Genomic DNA, 18,638 nt, shown 5'->3' with positions numbered 1-18,638 from the left:
TTGAAGGACCTGGTGATTTTAACCTTGGGAGAGGATTTAGTAGCCTTTATTTTGCTCAGCAGTACACTAAGCAGTGGTCACTGAAACTGTTAGGGAGAACACCTGCCTCCTGGATTCGGTCAGGAGAAGTGGAGAGAATCCATTCGAGCATGGTGTGGTTATGGCTTTTAATGTTTATGCGATTTGGGGAGGAGATTAATTACGTTAGCTGCAAAGTCTTAAATGGTGAGCAAGAACTATTGTTTTTAGGATTCAGCAAATCAATATTAAAATCTCCAAAAAACTAAATTTCACTTTTTGGGTTTTGAGCTATGGTTTCACTAAGGAGATGGACTAAGGAGATATGTCAGAAAGGGAATGCACAGGGGAGCTAGGTGGGCAGTAGATTCCTGCAACAATGATTGATTTACTGCACAGGATCTCAATTGTGCCAGAAAGGAAATCAAAGGTGGCAGGAGAGCTAAATTGTTGTAAGGGGGTGTACTTTATGGAATTGTCAACATAAATTACAATGCTGCCTCCTCTTTTTGCTATGTCATTTCTATGGCATGAATACCCATGTATTTATTCCTATTTAAAACTAAATACCTGTAAAATAAACCCTAAGCTAGCTACAATATAACTAATAGTTACATTGTAGCTAGCTTAGGTTTTATTTTTGCGGTTAGCCATGATTCAGAGATAACAATTGTTACAAACTGCTATTTGTGACTGGCCCTTTAAATGGAAGGTTGCCCTGCTTCCCTGGATTTTGGAGAAGCCTATTTGCCAGCCTCCTTCCTCATGACTATGGCCCCTGGAAGATTGTGCCCCTGAGAGTATATTGACTTTTGTTGGGTGTGTGTGGCCCTTTGAGAACCATCTGGGGACATATTGTGACCTTGATGAACAATGCCCCTTTAAGACTATGTCCCCAGACCTGTGAAATGACTTGTCCCTGGCTTTCTCCCACTTGGTTCAGTTTCATTGTGTGCCATTAAGAGTTAAATTTTGTTCAGCTTCAAGAAACCTATTCTAAATACAAGTCTGCTGGGATTAGCTCTAATTAGGTTTAGTGATCAACTTTCCCATTGTCTAATCAGACTAGTATTGATAAGGTGGACTGCATTGTTTTATTGTGTGTAATGTTATCTGCTGAAGTAAATGTTGTGGCCTGTCAAAGGGAGTGTCTCTCTATCTAATATCAAATGTGTGATGGGGGATTTTATGCCTCCCCCTGAGAGTGTCCTGTTTGCATGTAACCTCAATAAAAAGCAGGCTGTGTGCTCCAGCACTTCAGACCTATGTTGACCCTCTAACTTGAAGCTTTGACTCATGTTTGTAGGATTCAGCTAATATCACTACAGGGATTGCTGACTATGGTGCTGATGATTCTTTGGTGAGCGCTAGGAGCATCCTTTTCTACGGTCCAACTTCCAGCCAGCCTGGAGGCAACCGTAACATTTGGCGGCAGCGGTGGGATTGGCGTCCTAGCGCAAGGAGCAGCACCACAACAGCACTAGTATCGTAGGAGAGTAATTGAGGGCAACGCTAGCCACTGCGCAGCGTCCCTACCGACAGCAGCATGGAGCTGACAAGATACTGGTCAGAACCATGTGAAGAGCACCTCAACCGGATCCGTCGCTATGAGGGCGCGGATTTCGTTCCAGAGGTAAAGAGGCGGCTAGTCCGATATGGTCCAGACCCTGCGCAGGAGGTAGTCAGTCGCATCATCCGGGAATTGGATACGGAGAACAAAGCGGCACGAGCCTTTGAGCGCCAACTGTGGAGTTTGAGGGTATGGACACCTGGTCTCTCTCCCCAGCCGCAGCATGTTCCACAGGGAGAGGGGAGCAGCGACCTCCCTCCCCAGCGGCAGTATACTGTGCAGAGGGAAGAGACAACCGGTCTCCTTCCCCAACCCCAACCAGAGATACCAGAGGCAGCAGGCCTCATAGACTGGTCCTGGGAGGACCCCCAGCAGGCAGGTGGAGATGGGACCGCAGTCTCTCTACCGGCCCTACAGGGATGCTGGGCAGGCGGCCCAGATCCCCAGCGACAGACCCAGCTACAGGGAGGGGAGAGCATCGACCTCCCTCCCCAGCTGGAGTGTGCCTTCCAGGGAGAGGAGACAACCGGTCTCTCTCCCCAGCCGCAGCATGTTCCACAGGAAGCAGAGAGCATCGACCTCCCTTCCCAACGGCCACCGGAGTATCAGGAGGAGGAGGTAAGCCAATCTCCCCCTCCCCAGCTAACTCCTAACTTGGGCCCAGGGTTAACAGTGGAGATGTTAACCCCCACTGACCCCCACGTTCCCTTTGCCACCGGGCAGGACTATGCCCCAATTCCCCCAGCAGAAGAGCTGGCATCAGGACAGAGCGCTGCTGGCCTCTGCCCTACAGACCCCCTTGTTACAGGACTGGCCTGCAAACCCCTCACCCCAGCAGAAGCGCTGGCACCAGGGCAGAGTGCCGCTGGCCTCTGCCCCCCAAGTACCATCAGCTATTTGCCCAGCTGCGCCAGGAAGGCAGAGGATGCTACACTTTCATCCTATAACCTGGAACCTACAGGCCAGTGCTACTTGTTGTGGGGGGGCTGCTTTTCTGCTAGTGTTTATTTGTGGGTGGGTTGCGAGACTAACTTAGGCACTGACCGACAGAAGGTCAGGTGCCTGGTTAGTCTCCCTCCAAAAGGGGAGATATGTTACAAACTGCTATTTGTGACTGGCCCTTTAAATGGAAGGTTGCCCTGCTTCCCTGGATTTTGGAGAAGCCTATTTGCCAGCCTCCTTCCTCATGACTATGGCCCCTGGAAGATTGTGCCCCTGAGAGTATATTGACTTTTGTTGGGTGTGTGTGGCCCTTTGAGAACCATCTGGGGACATATTGTGACCTTGATGAACAATGCCCCTTTAAGACTATGTCCCCAGACCTGTGAAATGACTTGTCCCTGGCTTTCTCCCACTTGGTTCAGTTTCATTGTGTGCCATTAAGAGTTAAATTTTGTTCAGCTTCAAGAAACCTATTCTAAATACAAGTCTGCTGGGATTAGCTCTAATTAGGTTTAGTGATCAACTTTCCCATTGTCTAATCAGACTAGTATTGATAAGGTGGACTGCATTGTTTTATTGTGTGTAATGTTATCTGCTGAAGTAAATGTTGTGGCCTGTCAAAGGGAGTGTCTCTCTATCTAATATCAAATGTGTGATGGGGGATTTTATGCCTCCCCCTGAGAGTGTCCTGTTTGCATGTAACCTCAATAAAAAGCAGGCTGTGTGCTCCAGCACTTCAGACCTATGTTGACCCTCTAACTTGAAGCTTTGACTCATGTTTGTAGGATTCAGCTAATATCACTACAGGGATTGCTGACTATGGTGCTGATGATTCTTTGGTGAGCGCTAGGAGCATCCTTTTCTACGGTCCAACTTCCAGCCAGCCTGGAGGCAACCGTAACAACAATGATTTTGGACTTGTAATGTGAACACCATGCTTGCAGTGCATCGATTTTTGGTAGTAAGCTGCAGATATTACAGTGCACAAAGGAGAGGCCTTTTTTAGCTGGAAGACTAGGAATGGAATTTGTTGGGGGACCAGGGTTAAACTCTACATAATTTCCAAGAGCAAGTAACATAAGGTATAGGAATTTGGACATAATTTTTGTTTAGCCATAAAGTGAATGGGATACTTTGTGAGGTGAGGTGATGGTAGGGGGACTGTTTTTTATAACCCTCCACCAGCACCCAGCAGATAAGTTATGGCAACAGAGCAGGCCATGGTGTATGTTAATTTGTTTTCCAGTTTGAGGTGTGTGCTTATGGCGGTAGTGATGTGAATGAAATTGGAGTGAGAAAAGGGTTATCACGAATAACAGTATGGTCATATTTGGATTCATGTTAATGGTATGAGGTGTGTAGATAAAAATAAAACACAAATAGTAAAATTTTAAAATTAAAAAAGAAATAAAAATTATATAATATTGCATGCTTAAACATTTTATAGATCTAATTTTTTGTGTTGTATTTGGAGAAGAAAGTGAATTAAAGGGATATGCTTGGGTTACACAGCCGCAGCAAACTTTGATGTGCATTTTTTTTTTTTAAATCAGTGCCTCATGCCTTGGTAGTTATTCTGTATGCACAGCCCTCACGTAACCACACAGTGCCAGTGTTAAAAAAAAAACATATTTTTTCTTTTATTTGTGTGTGTTTCTCTCCTCTCCCTCTTTCTCCATCTCCCTTTCTCTCCCCTCTCTCACCCCTTCTCTCTTTCTTTCTCTCTCCCTCTCCCTTCCTTTCTATCTTCTTCTCCCTTCCTTTCTATATTCTTCTCCCTTCCTCTCTTTCTTCTTCTGCCTCCCTCTCTCTTTTCATCTCCCTCTCTCTTCTTCCCCCTACCTCTTTCTCCCCTCTCTCTTTCTCTCTCTCTTCTTCTCCCTCTCTCTTCTTCTCTTTCCCTCTCACACACACACTCTCTCACACACTTTCTCTCTCACACTCTCTCTCTTACTCACTCTCACACTCTCTCTTACTTATGCTCACACTCTCTCTCTTACTCACTCTCTATCTAATTTCTCTATCTCTATCTCTTACTCTCTATCTTCATTTTCCTCTCTCTCTCTCTCTCTCTCTCTCTCTCTTCCTCTCCCTTCATTTTCCTCTCTCTCTTCCTTTTATCTCTCTTCCTCTCCCTCTCTAACTCTCTCTTCCTCTCCCGATCTTCATTTTAAGATAACTGCAAGAAACAAACGGCCAGATTATGAGTTTTGCGTTATGAGGGGTGCTGTACTAACTTGCACGTTATTGTCACCGCTCAGTTACCTACAGTGCTGGTATTACAGGTTTTTATAAATCGGCGTTAAAAGTCAAGAAGTGAGCGTAGAGCAAAATTGTGCTCCATACCACACTCCAATACCAGCGCTGCTTAAGTCAGCGGTGAGCTGGTTGTATGTGCTCATGCACAATTTCCCCATAGACATCAATGGGGAGAGCCGGCTGAAAAAAAAGCCTAACACCTCCAATAAAGCAGCGTAAAGTTCAGTAACCCCATTGATTCCTATGGGGAAACAAATTGTATGTTTACACCTAACACCCTAACATGAACCCCGAGTCTAAACACCCCTAATCTTACACTTATTAAACCCTAATCTGCCGCCCCCAACATCGCCGACACCTACATTATACTGATTAACCCCTATTCTGCCGCTCCGGACAGTGCCGCCACTATAATAAACATATGAACCCCTAAACCGCCGCACTCCTGCATCGCAAACACTAGTTAAATAGTATTAACTCCTAATCTGCCGCCCCAACGTTGCCGCCGCTATACTATATTTATTAACCCCTAAAACCTAAGTTTAACCCTAACCCTAACACCCCCTAACTTAAATATAATTAAATTAAATCTAAATCAAACCTACTATTAATAACCAAATAATTCCTATTTAAAACTAAATTCTTACCTGTAAAATAAACCCTAAGCTAGCTACAATATAACTAATAGTTACATTGTAGCTAGCTTAGGTTTTATTTTTATTTCACAGGCAAGTTTGTATTTATTTTAGCTAGGTAGAATAGTTACTAAATAGTTATTAACTATTTAATAACTACCTAGCTAAAATAAATACAAATTTACCTGTAAAATAAAACCTAACCTAAGTTACACTAACACCTAACACTACACTACAATTCAATAAATTACCTAAATTAAATACAATTAAATAAATTAAATACAATTAGCTAAATAGCTAAATTACAAAAAAAAAACACTTAATTACACAAAATAAAAAAAACAAAATTAAAAGATATTTAAACTAATTACATCTAATCTAATAGCCCTAAAAGATATTTAAACTAATTACACCTAATCTAATAGCCCTATCAAAATAAAAAAAATCCCCCCAAAATAAAAAAAACCCTAGCCTAAACTAAACCAATAGCCCTTAAAAGGGCCTTTTTCAGCACTTTTACCTGAAAAAAATACAAACAATCCCCCCAACAGTAAAACCCACCACCCACACAACCAACCCCCCAAATAAAACCAATAGAATGTCAGCTCAATCCTATTGGCTGATTGCATAGAATTCTATCAGCCAATCAGAATCTAAGGGACGCCATCTTGGATGACGTCACTTAAAGAAACATTCATTCAAGAAGAAGACTTCGTTGGAAGAGGATGCTCCGTCTTGAAGATGGAGCCACTCCGTGCCGGATGTATGAAGATAGAAGATGCCATCTGGATGAAGACCTCTGCCAGTCTGGAAGACAACTTCTCCATCCAAATGCCATTTTCAGGGCAATGGGGAGCTTAGGTTTTTTTAGTTAGGCTTTTATTTGGGGGGTTGGTTGTGTGGGTGGTGGGTTTTACTGTTGGGGGGGTTGTTTGTATTTTTTTTTCAGGTAAAAGAGCTGATTTCTTTGGGGCAATGCCCCTCAAAAGGCCCTTTTAAGGGCTATTGGTAGTTTATTTTAGGCTAGGGTTTTTTTTTATTTTGGGGGGGCTTTTTTATTTTGATAGGGCTATTAGATTAAGTGTAATTAGTTTAAATATCTAGTAATTTTTTTTTTATTTTGTGTAATTTAGTGGTTTTTTTTGTAATTTAGGTAATTGTATTTAATTTATTTAATTGTATTTAATTTAGGTAATTTATTTAATTGTAGTGTAGTGTTAGGTGTTAGTGTAACTTAGGATAGGTTTTATTTTACAGGTAAATTTGTATTTATTTTAGCTAGGTAGTTATTAAATAGTTAATAACTATTTAGTAACTATTCTACCTAGTTAAAATAAACACAAACTTGCCTGTGAAATAAAAATAAAACCTAAGCTAGCTACAATGCAACTATTAGTTATATTGTAGCTAGCTTAGGGTTTATTTTACAGGTATTTAGTTTTAAATAGGAATAATTTGGTTAATGATAGAAATTTTCATATAGATTTCTTTTAATTATATTTAAGTTAGGGGGTGTTAGGGTTAGGGATAGACTTAGGTTTAGGGGTTAATAAATATAGTATAGTGGCGGCGAGGTTGTGGGCGGCAGATTAGCGGTTAATAAATGTAGGTATGTGGCGGTGATGTTAGGGACAGCAGATTTGGGGTTAATAATATTTAACTAGTGTTTATGATGCGGGAGTGCGGCGGTTTAGTGGTTAATATGTTTATTCTAGTGGCGGCGATGCCGGGAGCGGCAGATTATTGGTTAATCATTTTATGTTAGTGTTTGCGATGCAGGAGGGCCTCGGTTTAGGGGTTAATAGGTATTTTATGGGTGTTAGTGTACTTTTTAGCACTTTAGTTATGAGTTTTATGCTACAGCTTTGTAGTGTAAAACTCATAACTACTGACTTTAGAATGCGTTACGAATCTTGCAGGACAGGCTGTACCGCTCACTTTTTGGCCTAAAAAAAAAAAGCTTGTAATACCGGCGCTATGGAAGTCCCATTGAAAAAAAACTTTACGAAAATTGCGTAAGTTGATTTGCGATAAGGCCAAAAAAGTATGCGGGACAGTTGTACCTACAAGACTCGTAATAGCAGCGGTAGGAAAAAAGCAGCGTTATGAGGATTAACGCTGCTTTTTACTCATAACGCAAAACTCGTAATCTAGCCGTAATATCTTTGTTGTTTAGCAATGAGAAGCCTGACACACGTGTTTAGGTGATTGCTAAACGTTCATATTTTTAATTTTATAAACTATGATGCTCTGTTTGCACTATATAGGTAGCAGATTTACTGCTCTATTCATTTAAATATGAATTAGTCAGGGAATTGGTCAAGTTTGTATAATTGAAACCTATTTTATTGTGTTTTTATTTTTATACAAAGAAAGTTTATTAGCTCAGACAGTTGAACTACGTATTTTTGCAATAAAACCCCTCATTATTCAGGTTTAATTGCAGTATTGGCACTTTGAAATAAATATGTTGCTTTCGTGTTGCAGTTTGGGCACTCGGGCTCAATAAGGTTCGCTATCACTTCCCTAAGGGATCTTCAGTCAACAGATCCGTAGGGCGGGGCACTCCCAGGGCACGAGTATCCAAAAGGCTGTCTCCCTGCACTTAAAGGGACAGTCTAGTCAAAATTAAACTTTCATGATTCAGATAGGGAATGCAATTTTAAACAACTTTCCAATTCACTTTTATCATCAAATGTGTTCTCTTTGTATTCTTTGTTGAAAGCTAAACCTAGGTAGGTTCATATGCTAATTTTTAAAACCTTAAAAGGCAGCCCTTATTTCAATGCATTTGGCAGTTTTTCACAGCTAGAAGGCGTAAGTTCATGTGTGCCATACAGATAACATTGTGACCATGCCCATGGTTTTACAAGTGATCGGCTAAATGCACGTCTGTCAAAAGAACTGAAACAAGGGACCAGTCTGCAAAGGCTTAGATACAAGATAGTCACAGAGGTAAAAAGTGTATTAATATAACAGTGTTGGTTGTGCAAAACAGGGGAATGGGTAATAAAGGTATTATCTATCTTTTTAAACAATAACAATTCTGGAGTAGACTGTCCCTTTAAATAGGGTGAGTACATTCCCTCCCACAAAACTGCAACATAGTTGCCAGTAAACAGACAGAACTTAAATGTCATCTAGGCAGCAAGGCCCTTAAAGGGACACTGAACCCAAATTTTTTCTTTCATGATTCAGATAGAGCATGCAATTTTAAGCAACTTTCTAATTTACTCATATTATCAATTTGTCATCATTCTCTTGCTATCTTTATTTGAAAAGCAAGAATGTAAGTTTAGAAGCCGGACCATTTTTGGTTCACAACCTGGGTTGTCCTTGCTGATTGGACAGCACCAATAAACAAGTGCTGTCCAGTCTTCTGAACCAAATATTGGCTGGCTCCTTAGCTTAGATGCCTTCTCTTTCAAATAAAGATAGCAAGAGAACAAAGAAAAAATGATAATAGGAGTAAATTAGAAAGTTGCTTAAAATGGCATGCTCCATCTGAACCATGAAAGAAAAAAAATTAGCTTTAGTTTGCCTTTAATATCGTTGCAGGAGACAAGCTCATTACAGTACTATTGCTGATGTAATCTGTGTACACAGTTTACCTCATAAATGGAAATTAGGCCTTAGGGTAATGCTCTTGGCTAGTTGTAGGATCAGGGCAGACTAATCTGATTGGCTTCTTAAATTCCGTGGGGAGGAGCACTGGCTATACATAAACAAGAAGAAATAGGTCTGACCTTGTATAGCCTTATATCTGTACTACTTGTTATTTGTTCTGCAAGGTATCTTTTCATTTCTAGGTGTTAAAGTGACACTGAAGTCAAAATTAAAGTTTCATGATTCAGATAAATCCCAAAGTAAAACTTTCCAATATACTTCCATTATCAAAACATGCACATTCTTTTTATATGCACACTTTCTGAGGTTCTAGCTCCTACTGAGCATGTGCAAAAGTACACAGTTTATACATGTATGCATTTTGTGATTGGCCAATGGCTGTCACATGATACAGGGAGATAGAAATTTGGATTAAGCTTTAAAGTTGTTAGAAAATATTCTACTGCTCATTTCAAACTCAAAGTAGTGCTATTGCAATGTATTTTTATTGCATAGTATTTGTTATTATATTTAGTGGTCATGTATGGTGTTCAAGAATAAAGGTCTGTTATAAACAATTTAATTGTATTTGGTTAGGGAAGGCACTTTATCAGCGGTCCTGTTGGTGGGGAACTGACCAGTCAATCTTTTGAAATATGAAGTAATTCCATAATTCATGTTAATGTAGCAGTATCCTTAGGGCAGTAGCTTTCATATGTGAACTATAGGATAAAGGGCAATCCATTAGGCCATTGGAAGGTGAATGAAAACTGAGACAAAAAAGGCTGCGGTGGGAGTGAAAAACAAAATTTATGCTTACCTGATAAATTCATTTTTTCGTTGTGGTTAGTCATTACGCCTGGGAATAACTTTGTAGCCACTAGGAAGAGGCAAAGTTCCCTAAAACTGTCACTGTCACTTCATCCCTCCCAACTCACTGGTATGTCAGTAAAACGTATAGCCAAGTAAGGAAAGTAGAAGACAAACCAGCTAGGCAAGGAAAATAGAATAAGAAGTATCATCAAAATAAACTGATGTCTTATCCATAAAACTTTTGGGTGGAATCGTGGACTCTCACCGCCATAAAAGAAAGGAATTTTTCAGATAAGCATACATTTTGTTTTCTTTTTATAAGGTGGTGAAAGTCCACAAATTCATCGCGCCCTACACCAAAGCCGTGGAGTCCACTAGGAATGAGGGGAGGGTAAAAATTATAAGCAAATAAAATGGAAAGGACAAAGCAGGGGAAAGAGAAGTATAAATTTTGTTTTCTTTCATAAGGTGGTGCCCACAAATTCATTGATGGGAGGGTAAAAAATGATAAGAAAATAAAATGGCAGAAATCTATTTTCAAGACGCTGCTGCCTGAAGGACATACCTACAAAAGCCGCTTCTGAAGAAGCAAAAACATAAAAGTGATCGAATTTAGTAAAAGTATACAGGGATGACTAGATTACTGCTTTACAAATCTGCTCAACCAAAGTCTCATTTTTGAAAGCCCAAGAAGTAGAAACAGATCTAGTAAAACGAACAGGGATACGTTTATTAGGAGACTTTCTTGCCTCCAAGTAAGCTTTGTGAATCTAAGTTTTTAACAAATGAAACTGCTGATGCTTTAAAACCCTTCCGAGGACCTGAGAACTAAATAAAAAATTGTTTGTAGTCTGTAAATATAACATCAATGCTCTAACCACATCCAAATTATGAAGAAGCCTTTTCTTCGAGTTTTGTGGATTAGGACAAGGAAATAAAACCACTCTTGATTTATAATGTCAGCTGAGACTACTTTTGGCAAGAAATCAAATTTAGTTCTTAAAATAGCTTTATTTTGATGAACAATTCTGATACCCTCCTTGCAGAGGAAATCAATAGCAAAAATAAAACTTTCCGAGAAAGACATTTTATACCAAGAAATACATTGGTTCAAACGGTGCAACCTGTATAATTCTGAGAACCAAATTCAAATTCCATGAAGGAGAAAAGTTTTGCAAATTTTCTGCAATAAATTATTCTAGTAAAAGGATTTCAGGTTAGGATTAAGATTTCTGTCAACTCATAAAGAAACACATTCTGATGCTGAATCATGCATTGAATCTCCAAGTCCTCACGATGAGATACTTGAGATCTTAATGATAGAAAGGACATTGTGTTAGAAAATCTTGTCTTATAGGAAGAGGCCATGAAGGACAATTGGAATTCAGAATCAGATCTGTATATCAAGATCTGAGATATTACTCTGAACAGAAGAACCATTGGCGGAGAAAAGTAAGCCAGATGAAATGACCTTGGGAACTTTTAGAGCTTTCACTGACTCTGCTAGAAGGAACCTGTATCTCTTAAAATATCTAGGCAATTAGCTGTTGAAGCGAGAAGCCTTTAGGTCTATCTCTGAAAGCTCCCAGAGATCTACTATCTGATTGATTACTTCCAGATAAAGAGACCCTTCTCCAGGAATAAAGATTGACAACTCGGATAATCTGCTTCCATTTTTTTTTCTCACTTCTGGGATATTTATGGCAGATATCATGTAAAGATACTTCTCTGCCCAAGACAAAATTCAAGAGACTTGTTCATTCCTAGAAAACTGTGAGATCCTCCTTGGTGATTGATGTATGTCACTGCTGTGACAATGTCTTATTGGAAGGAAGAAACATTTTTTTTTCTTCAGACGATGTAAGCTATGAAGAGTCCGGAAGATAGCACAGAGATCTAAGATTGGTAACCTCGCCTCCTGAAGAAACCAAACTCCCTTTGCTCTCCTGAACCCCATATTGTACCACAACATTAGATACTCGTATCTGCCTTAATTATTTTCCAGGATGGAGAGACAAAAAACGAGAAAAAAAAAAAAAGAATAGATTGATTTTCTCAGTGCTTTTTTGTATATAAAATGGTGCCGGTACTAAAAACCAAAAAGTTGTTGGTATTCCTTGATTATTGATATGTTGTGCTCTGTAACTTTGAGAAAAGCAAAGGGACAAAGTTATTTACAATGCTTGATGTATTTTGCAACCCTCCCTTGTGAAAACTAGAGTATTTACATCATACATGATGATCACAAATATAACTTGTTATGAGATGGCAGAGGTGGTGGTACCAGTTAAGACCCCACAAAAAAATCCCTGGATTTTCTATTCATTAAGATAGTACATTCTTGTAGCTATACCCAACAGGATCTTTTGAGATACCAGAGTGCAGTCCTTGCACCACTAACAAAGCATGCATAACTGAAGAGGTTTCCTTTGCAATCAAGAAAATGAAATTGCGTATAGACTGTACCAATATATGGTCCGGGTAAGGAACTATTGAAAAACCTTGGGTCTGAATTACAGACAGGAGGGCTCCCATAACCTTTGTAACGATCCTGGGTGAAGAAACTTTACCAAATGTAAGAGTAACAAACTGATAATGATTGCCGTTGAAGGTAAAATGAAGGATTTGATGATGGTCTCCCTTCTATCTGTCAGTAGCAGCTCCCTGAGGTGGGAAATTCTGGCCTCAACTCAATCTGAGTACCCATCTCTAAATAAATCTGAAGAGCACCTTAATTATTTGCCAACATCCTGGGAGGCAACGTTTAAACTGGCATACCAGTGAGGGATTAAGTGCTCTTCTCAGTTTTAGGGAGTATTGCCATTTTCTAATGGCTAGGAAGTGAATCCCAGGGGTAATGAATTTGTGGACTCTCACAACCATGAAAGAAAAGGGTAGAGTAATGCTGCACAGCTCATGCAGGTCATAGACTGATAAGCCATTCCTCTGGAGAGTGGCTGTTCACATATAAGGTTAGTGCAAGGCTGGATTGGCCTACTAGGATACCAGGAGATTTCCCGGTGGACTGCAGCAGCTGGATCCAGAATGTTACAATTTAAAGGGGTGATTAATAAATGCAATTGGGCTTTAGAGTGCATAAATCAACAATCTGGACCTTTTTTTTAATACAAACTAAAATAAAATAATTCTGAAACAAAATATTTGGGGAAGGAGTATCCCAGTAAAATGGGGTGTGCTCATTATACTGAGTGAATGGAAAATAGGGCTGGTCTCCAAATTTTCCAGGGCTGCTTTTTATTCCCAGTCCAGCCCTGGGTTGATGGGAAGGGCATTGGCTTAAGCATAATGCTATCCTACAAACTAATAAAGCTTATACTTTATAGGAAAGTCGGCAGATGTGTTGGGCCTATGGTTCATAGCTGCTTCAAGATCTTTGTATTTATGTTTCCCTAAAAGGGTGTGAATTGCAGCCTTTCATAGTTTTGTCGTAGTTAGAGACATCAAAACCGCTGCTCCGGTTCCATTTGAAGGCAGATGCCAGATTTATTACCAGTGGGTAATAAAGGGGATATCTATCTTTTTAAACAATAAAGATTCTGGAGTAGACTGTCCCTTTGAGGCAAAGCTGAGAGAGAGCACTATGACCGAACTACCAAAGCGTGACAATACCACAATATGCAGAACAGATGGGAACTCTGATATTCCGATTCAGTCCTTGTTATAATTAGAGTGATTAGAGTTAAGGACTTTTCTATTCATTTTTATAATTTTAAATAAATGAAAAAATAAATAAATGCATTTTATCAGTTTGTCCACTTGCCCCTTCACCACTATTTAAATCCTAATTTTTCTTTCACTATCACAAACGTGATTCTTTAAAGGGCACAAAACCCACAAATGGTTCTTTTATGTTGAATATAGAGCTTCAGAGAGAACTTTTTAAATTTCCTTCTTGGTATAATTCATTGAAAGAGAAGCAATGAGCTACTGGGAGATAACTGAACATCAGGAGTGCCAATCAAAAGAGATATATACGTGTGTGTGTTTATGTATGTATATATATATATATATATATATATATATATATATATATATATATATATATATATATATATATATATGTGTGTGTGTGTGTGTGTATATATATATATATGTGTGTGTGTGTATATATATATATGTGTGTGTGTGTGTGTGTGTATATATATATATATAAAATGTAGCAAAGAAGCACTCACTGAACGGTTCCAACTGTGACAAAAAGTTTTAATTCAAACGAGTGACGTTTCGGGACAGTAACAGTCCCTTCCTCTGACAAACTAACAATGTGAAAATGCAGGCCTTAAATAGGCACCAAACTACCCTCCCCACGAGTTTGACCAATCATGGTCAAGGTTACATAACATATCTTACCCAGTGACCAATAATAATCAATAATACAAATCAAGTGTATCAAGTGAGTCGTGAAAAGTAATTAAAACATAAGACCCCGTGTTGCTAATAGAATGGGGGGGGCAATCTCAGTCCAACCATACATATAAGTCAGCTAAATAACCTTAAAATTGTAAACAAAGTAGAAAAACAACAACAATGAAACAAGGGGATCGTAATTCAACCAATTGTTATAGCCCTAGTCATGGAGATCGTTATTCCACCAATCGGCAGTGAACTAACTTATGGGAATCATAGTAGCACCAATCAGCAACAATATGACACTCCGTGTCCGATACGTCATAGCTACATGCTTTCAAATTACGCCCACCTGTCACTGGCGATGCCTGTTACATACAGCAGCAAGGGAATAACCCATCTAGCTAACTCTCACCGGATCGCTGCTTATTGATCATAAACAAATACAGTACAGAGACCGCCCTTAGCTTAACAGTATAAAATCTAGCAATATAGCTAGTTTTAATCAGAATCCATGTTAGTACTACCATCTCAGGCATCTAAGGCGTTCAAATATAGAGACCTGACAGTGTCTTCAAACATCAAGTTTGTCACTCTATGCGCGCCAAAGCAAATCCGTGTGTGAGCCCTATTATCTGCACAAATGAAGAGTCAGGAGCACCGGTGGATGAAAGCAGTAGCTTTTATTCACTCATAAAAAGCTACAAAATAAAAAGTTCCAATGCTTGCTTGTTAATTCAGGTATATTCCGTATGTTAGAATTTGTGGGCTTGACAGCAGCTGGTTGGTGAGTTGGAGAAGGAAGAAACAGCTGACATGTTTCGGCTTTGCAGCCGTACTCTTAGCTGATAAAAGTTTTAAAACCAAGTGCCCTTTTTCTAGGGCGTACCTATCTCCAATTGGCCAAACAGCACACCTATCAAAATGTCATTTCAACTCATGAACAAATAAATGCATAGGTGTATCGAAAAAACATCAAGTTACATATTGCAGGCACAAATCTCTCAACATTTAATTACACTGTTGCTTGCAACTGATCTCAAGAAACAAAAACCGAATAAATGAATAAATAAAAGTGTACTTGTTCAATTAATTTCAAAAGAGTTAAAGCTTTATCCTTTTTGTGCTCTATCTAAACTTGGTTTGCTAACAGTGTTTTAACCATTACTGCTCCTGTATTATTACGTCTGATTACTTATTTACATACATTACAACATAATGCCCCTACTGTTTTATTCTTGAAGTCAAATTAACTATACACATTTCTTGGTGGCAAAGTGTAATACATAGTGCCGGCGGTAGCCCCAGCACATTGTATATTAACCTAAGTGTAGGGGGGCATATTTGCTTACAACAAAATATTTTTTATGCATAAATTAAAGTAAACTATCTATAGGTGGATGTTGTCCCCAGAAGATAGGAGAACATACCGACCGAGACGTGAACGTAGATACACCAAAAAATCGATGACAACGGTGGATACTAGCTCTGGTGATAGCTCAGGCCCAGAAACCCCACTGGAAAGTTCTGCCACTATTCAAAGAGGGGTTATGACCCGCTCAAGGGGCAATAGAGGTGATTGGGAGACCTCTAGTGCCAGTCGAGCAGCTTTACCTCCATTGGCGGCTCATCCAACAGCCAACCGTTTTTTAGGAAGAGGCAGAGGCCACACACGAGGCGGGGGGGGGGGGGCATTGCCCGCCGCCACCAACAACGGAGAGTATAGAAAATAACGTAATTAACATCAGTTCACGTACTTTGACTGAGTCTGAGGTGAGCTTATTGAATAAGGGTCTATCCTTCGTGCCATCCATGCGAGTCAATGAGTTTGATGCCTACATAGATATCCAGAGGTTTGGCAGGAACTTAAGACTTAGAGAATTTTTTAATCATGATCAAGAACAAGAGTGTACATTTAGAGCTAAGGGTTCATTTGATCCCTCCTCCAACAACTCCACTATCCATACTCTTACAAATTTCCTCACCAAATCCATCAAGGATAGACCAAAAATGAGGATCAGAGACAATCTCACCAAGAGTGAGAGGACAGCCCTCAAAACCTTGAAAGATGACACCTCAATAGTGATCCGTCCAGCGGATAAGGGTGGGGCGATAGTCCTGCTGGACACTACATACTATAAGCAAGAAATTCTTGGACAACTGTCTGATAAGAAGACATACATGCCACTCAGGGGTGATCCAACTGTGAAGCTTAAGCTGAAAATTGACACTATACTAATGGAGTTCCAAGAAAGGACACTTATCACACAACAAGATTACAATTTCTTATGCCGTAAACATCCAATAATCCCCCTGCTATATACTCTACCTAAGGTGCATAAAAATGCTCATAACCCCCCAGGGAGACCTATTGTCCCAGCGAGGGGTTCGCTACTCCAACCACTAGCACAGTTTGTTGATTATTACCTACAGCCTTTGGTTCAATCTATGCCATCATACATACGTGATTCAAATGACTTCATCATGGGCATCAAGAAGTTGGAGGACATCACTGATGGAGACCTTTTGGTCACTCTCGACGTGTCTAGCCTTTACACGGTCATCCCCTATCAAGATGGCATCACAGCTGTTGCACAGGCACTCAGGAAGGCAGCATACATTGGCCCATCAGAAGAAGTACTCATCTGTCTCCTCTCACTATGCCTGAGGGAGAACTACTTTCTATTTGACTCTACATTTTATCTACAAATCTCAGGGACAGCGATGGGGTCGAATGTGGCCCCATCGCTGGCCAATCTGTTTATGGCATCCTATGAAACATCCATCATGAAGGTCTTCAATAACGATAACATCAGGTATTACTGTCGATATATAGACGACCTGTTCCTGGTCTGGTCGGATGGAGAAGATAGTCTAGTACGATGGATTGAGCATCTGAATACCCTTGAAAGTCCCATTAAATTTACCCATACAATCAGCCATTCCACGGTGGACTATCTGGATGTTAGGGTCTTCAAGGTGGATGGGAGATTGGGCACAACTTTGTTCCGCAAAGCCACGGACCGAAATTCATTACTGCATGCTAGAAGTTGCCACCAACCTAGCCTCATACACAATATCCCCAAGGCCCAGTACCAACGGGTGATCAGAAATAATACCAATGAGATATTGTGCGAAGAACAACTACAGGATATGACACAGCGTTTTATTGAAAGAGGGTATAGGCATAAGGATTTGCTAGAGATCAAATCATGTGTGTTATCAATGGGGGAACCAGGAGAGGAGTCCCCATCTAAACAAGGAGATCAACTCACCTTTGTGACCACATACTCACCAGAGATTATACCACTAACCCATACCATTAAGGAAGAATGGAAGCTGATTGAAGCAGATCACACTCTGCCTTTCAAGAATTGGAAGGCACCAAGGATAGGGTTTCGACGAGGAAGGAATTTGAGAGATTATCTTGTCAAAGCAGATGTCAACCCTGAAGGGGGTGCAAGGACATGGCTGAGGACGAAAAAGAAAGGGTGCTACCGCTGTATTAGCTGTGTGACTTGCAGTGGGATGATCACTGGCTCCCACTTTCGTCATCCTGAAAGTAACAAGACATACGAGATCAAGTACTATCTAACTTGCACTACTCAATTCGTAATATATCTTTTGAACTGCCCTTGCGGGAAATTCTACATTGGCAAAACAACCGACGATGCGAGGACGAGAATGGCCAACCACAGGTCCAGCATCCGTTTGGCCATAAGAAATAAAAAGGCAGACCAACCGGTGGCAAGACACTTCTTGGAGGCAGGCCACACTGTCAATGATCTGAGATTTCGACTGATTGACCATGTACCGACCCCACGGAGGGGTGGAGACAGAGATAACATGCTACTTCGCAAAGAATCAAGGTGGATCTATGAACTGGGTACCCTCAGTCCCAGGGGTCTCAATACCCACACAGGATGGCAATGTTATCTATGAACTTTGAGGTCCAGGCTATATGAACTCTGATGTCCATTTCATTGAGAGCTCATGATCCATTAGTCCTTACCCTTTATTCTGTTCTCTTCCTTTTTATTTAACTCTACTTCTTGTTTCCTTTATATTTATTGTTGTCTCTATATCTCAGTATCCCTTTATGTGGCTGTTCCCGTCTTATTCATAATTGGTCTTTTTTCTTCCTTTTTTCTTCTTTTTTTTTCTTCTTTTTTTGCTCCGTTTCTTTTTTCCTCTTCTTCCTTTAGCTTTTTCATTTCTTTCTTTCTTGTATCTTTTTTCACTTATTCTTCTTTTTATTTCTTCTTTATTTTGATTTTATTTTATTTATATATTTTTTTATCTAGTATTTGTGTGTGTGTGTGTATGTATGTGTGTGTGTATGTGTGTGTGTATGTGCGTATATATGTTTTATTTTTATTTTTATGTTATATTTTATTTTATTTATTATTATTTTTATTTTTATTATT

Source organism: Bombina bombina, chromosome 1 (genome assembly GCF_027579735.1).
Source record: "Bombina bombina isolate aBomBom1 chromosome 1, aBomBom1.pri, whole genome shotgun sequence".
Lineage (NCBI taxonomy): Eukaryota > Metazoa > Chordata > Amphibia > Anura > Bombinatoridae > Bombina > Bombina bombina.
This window is presented reverse-complemented; position numbering follows the sequence as displayed.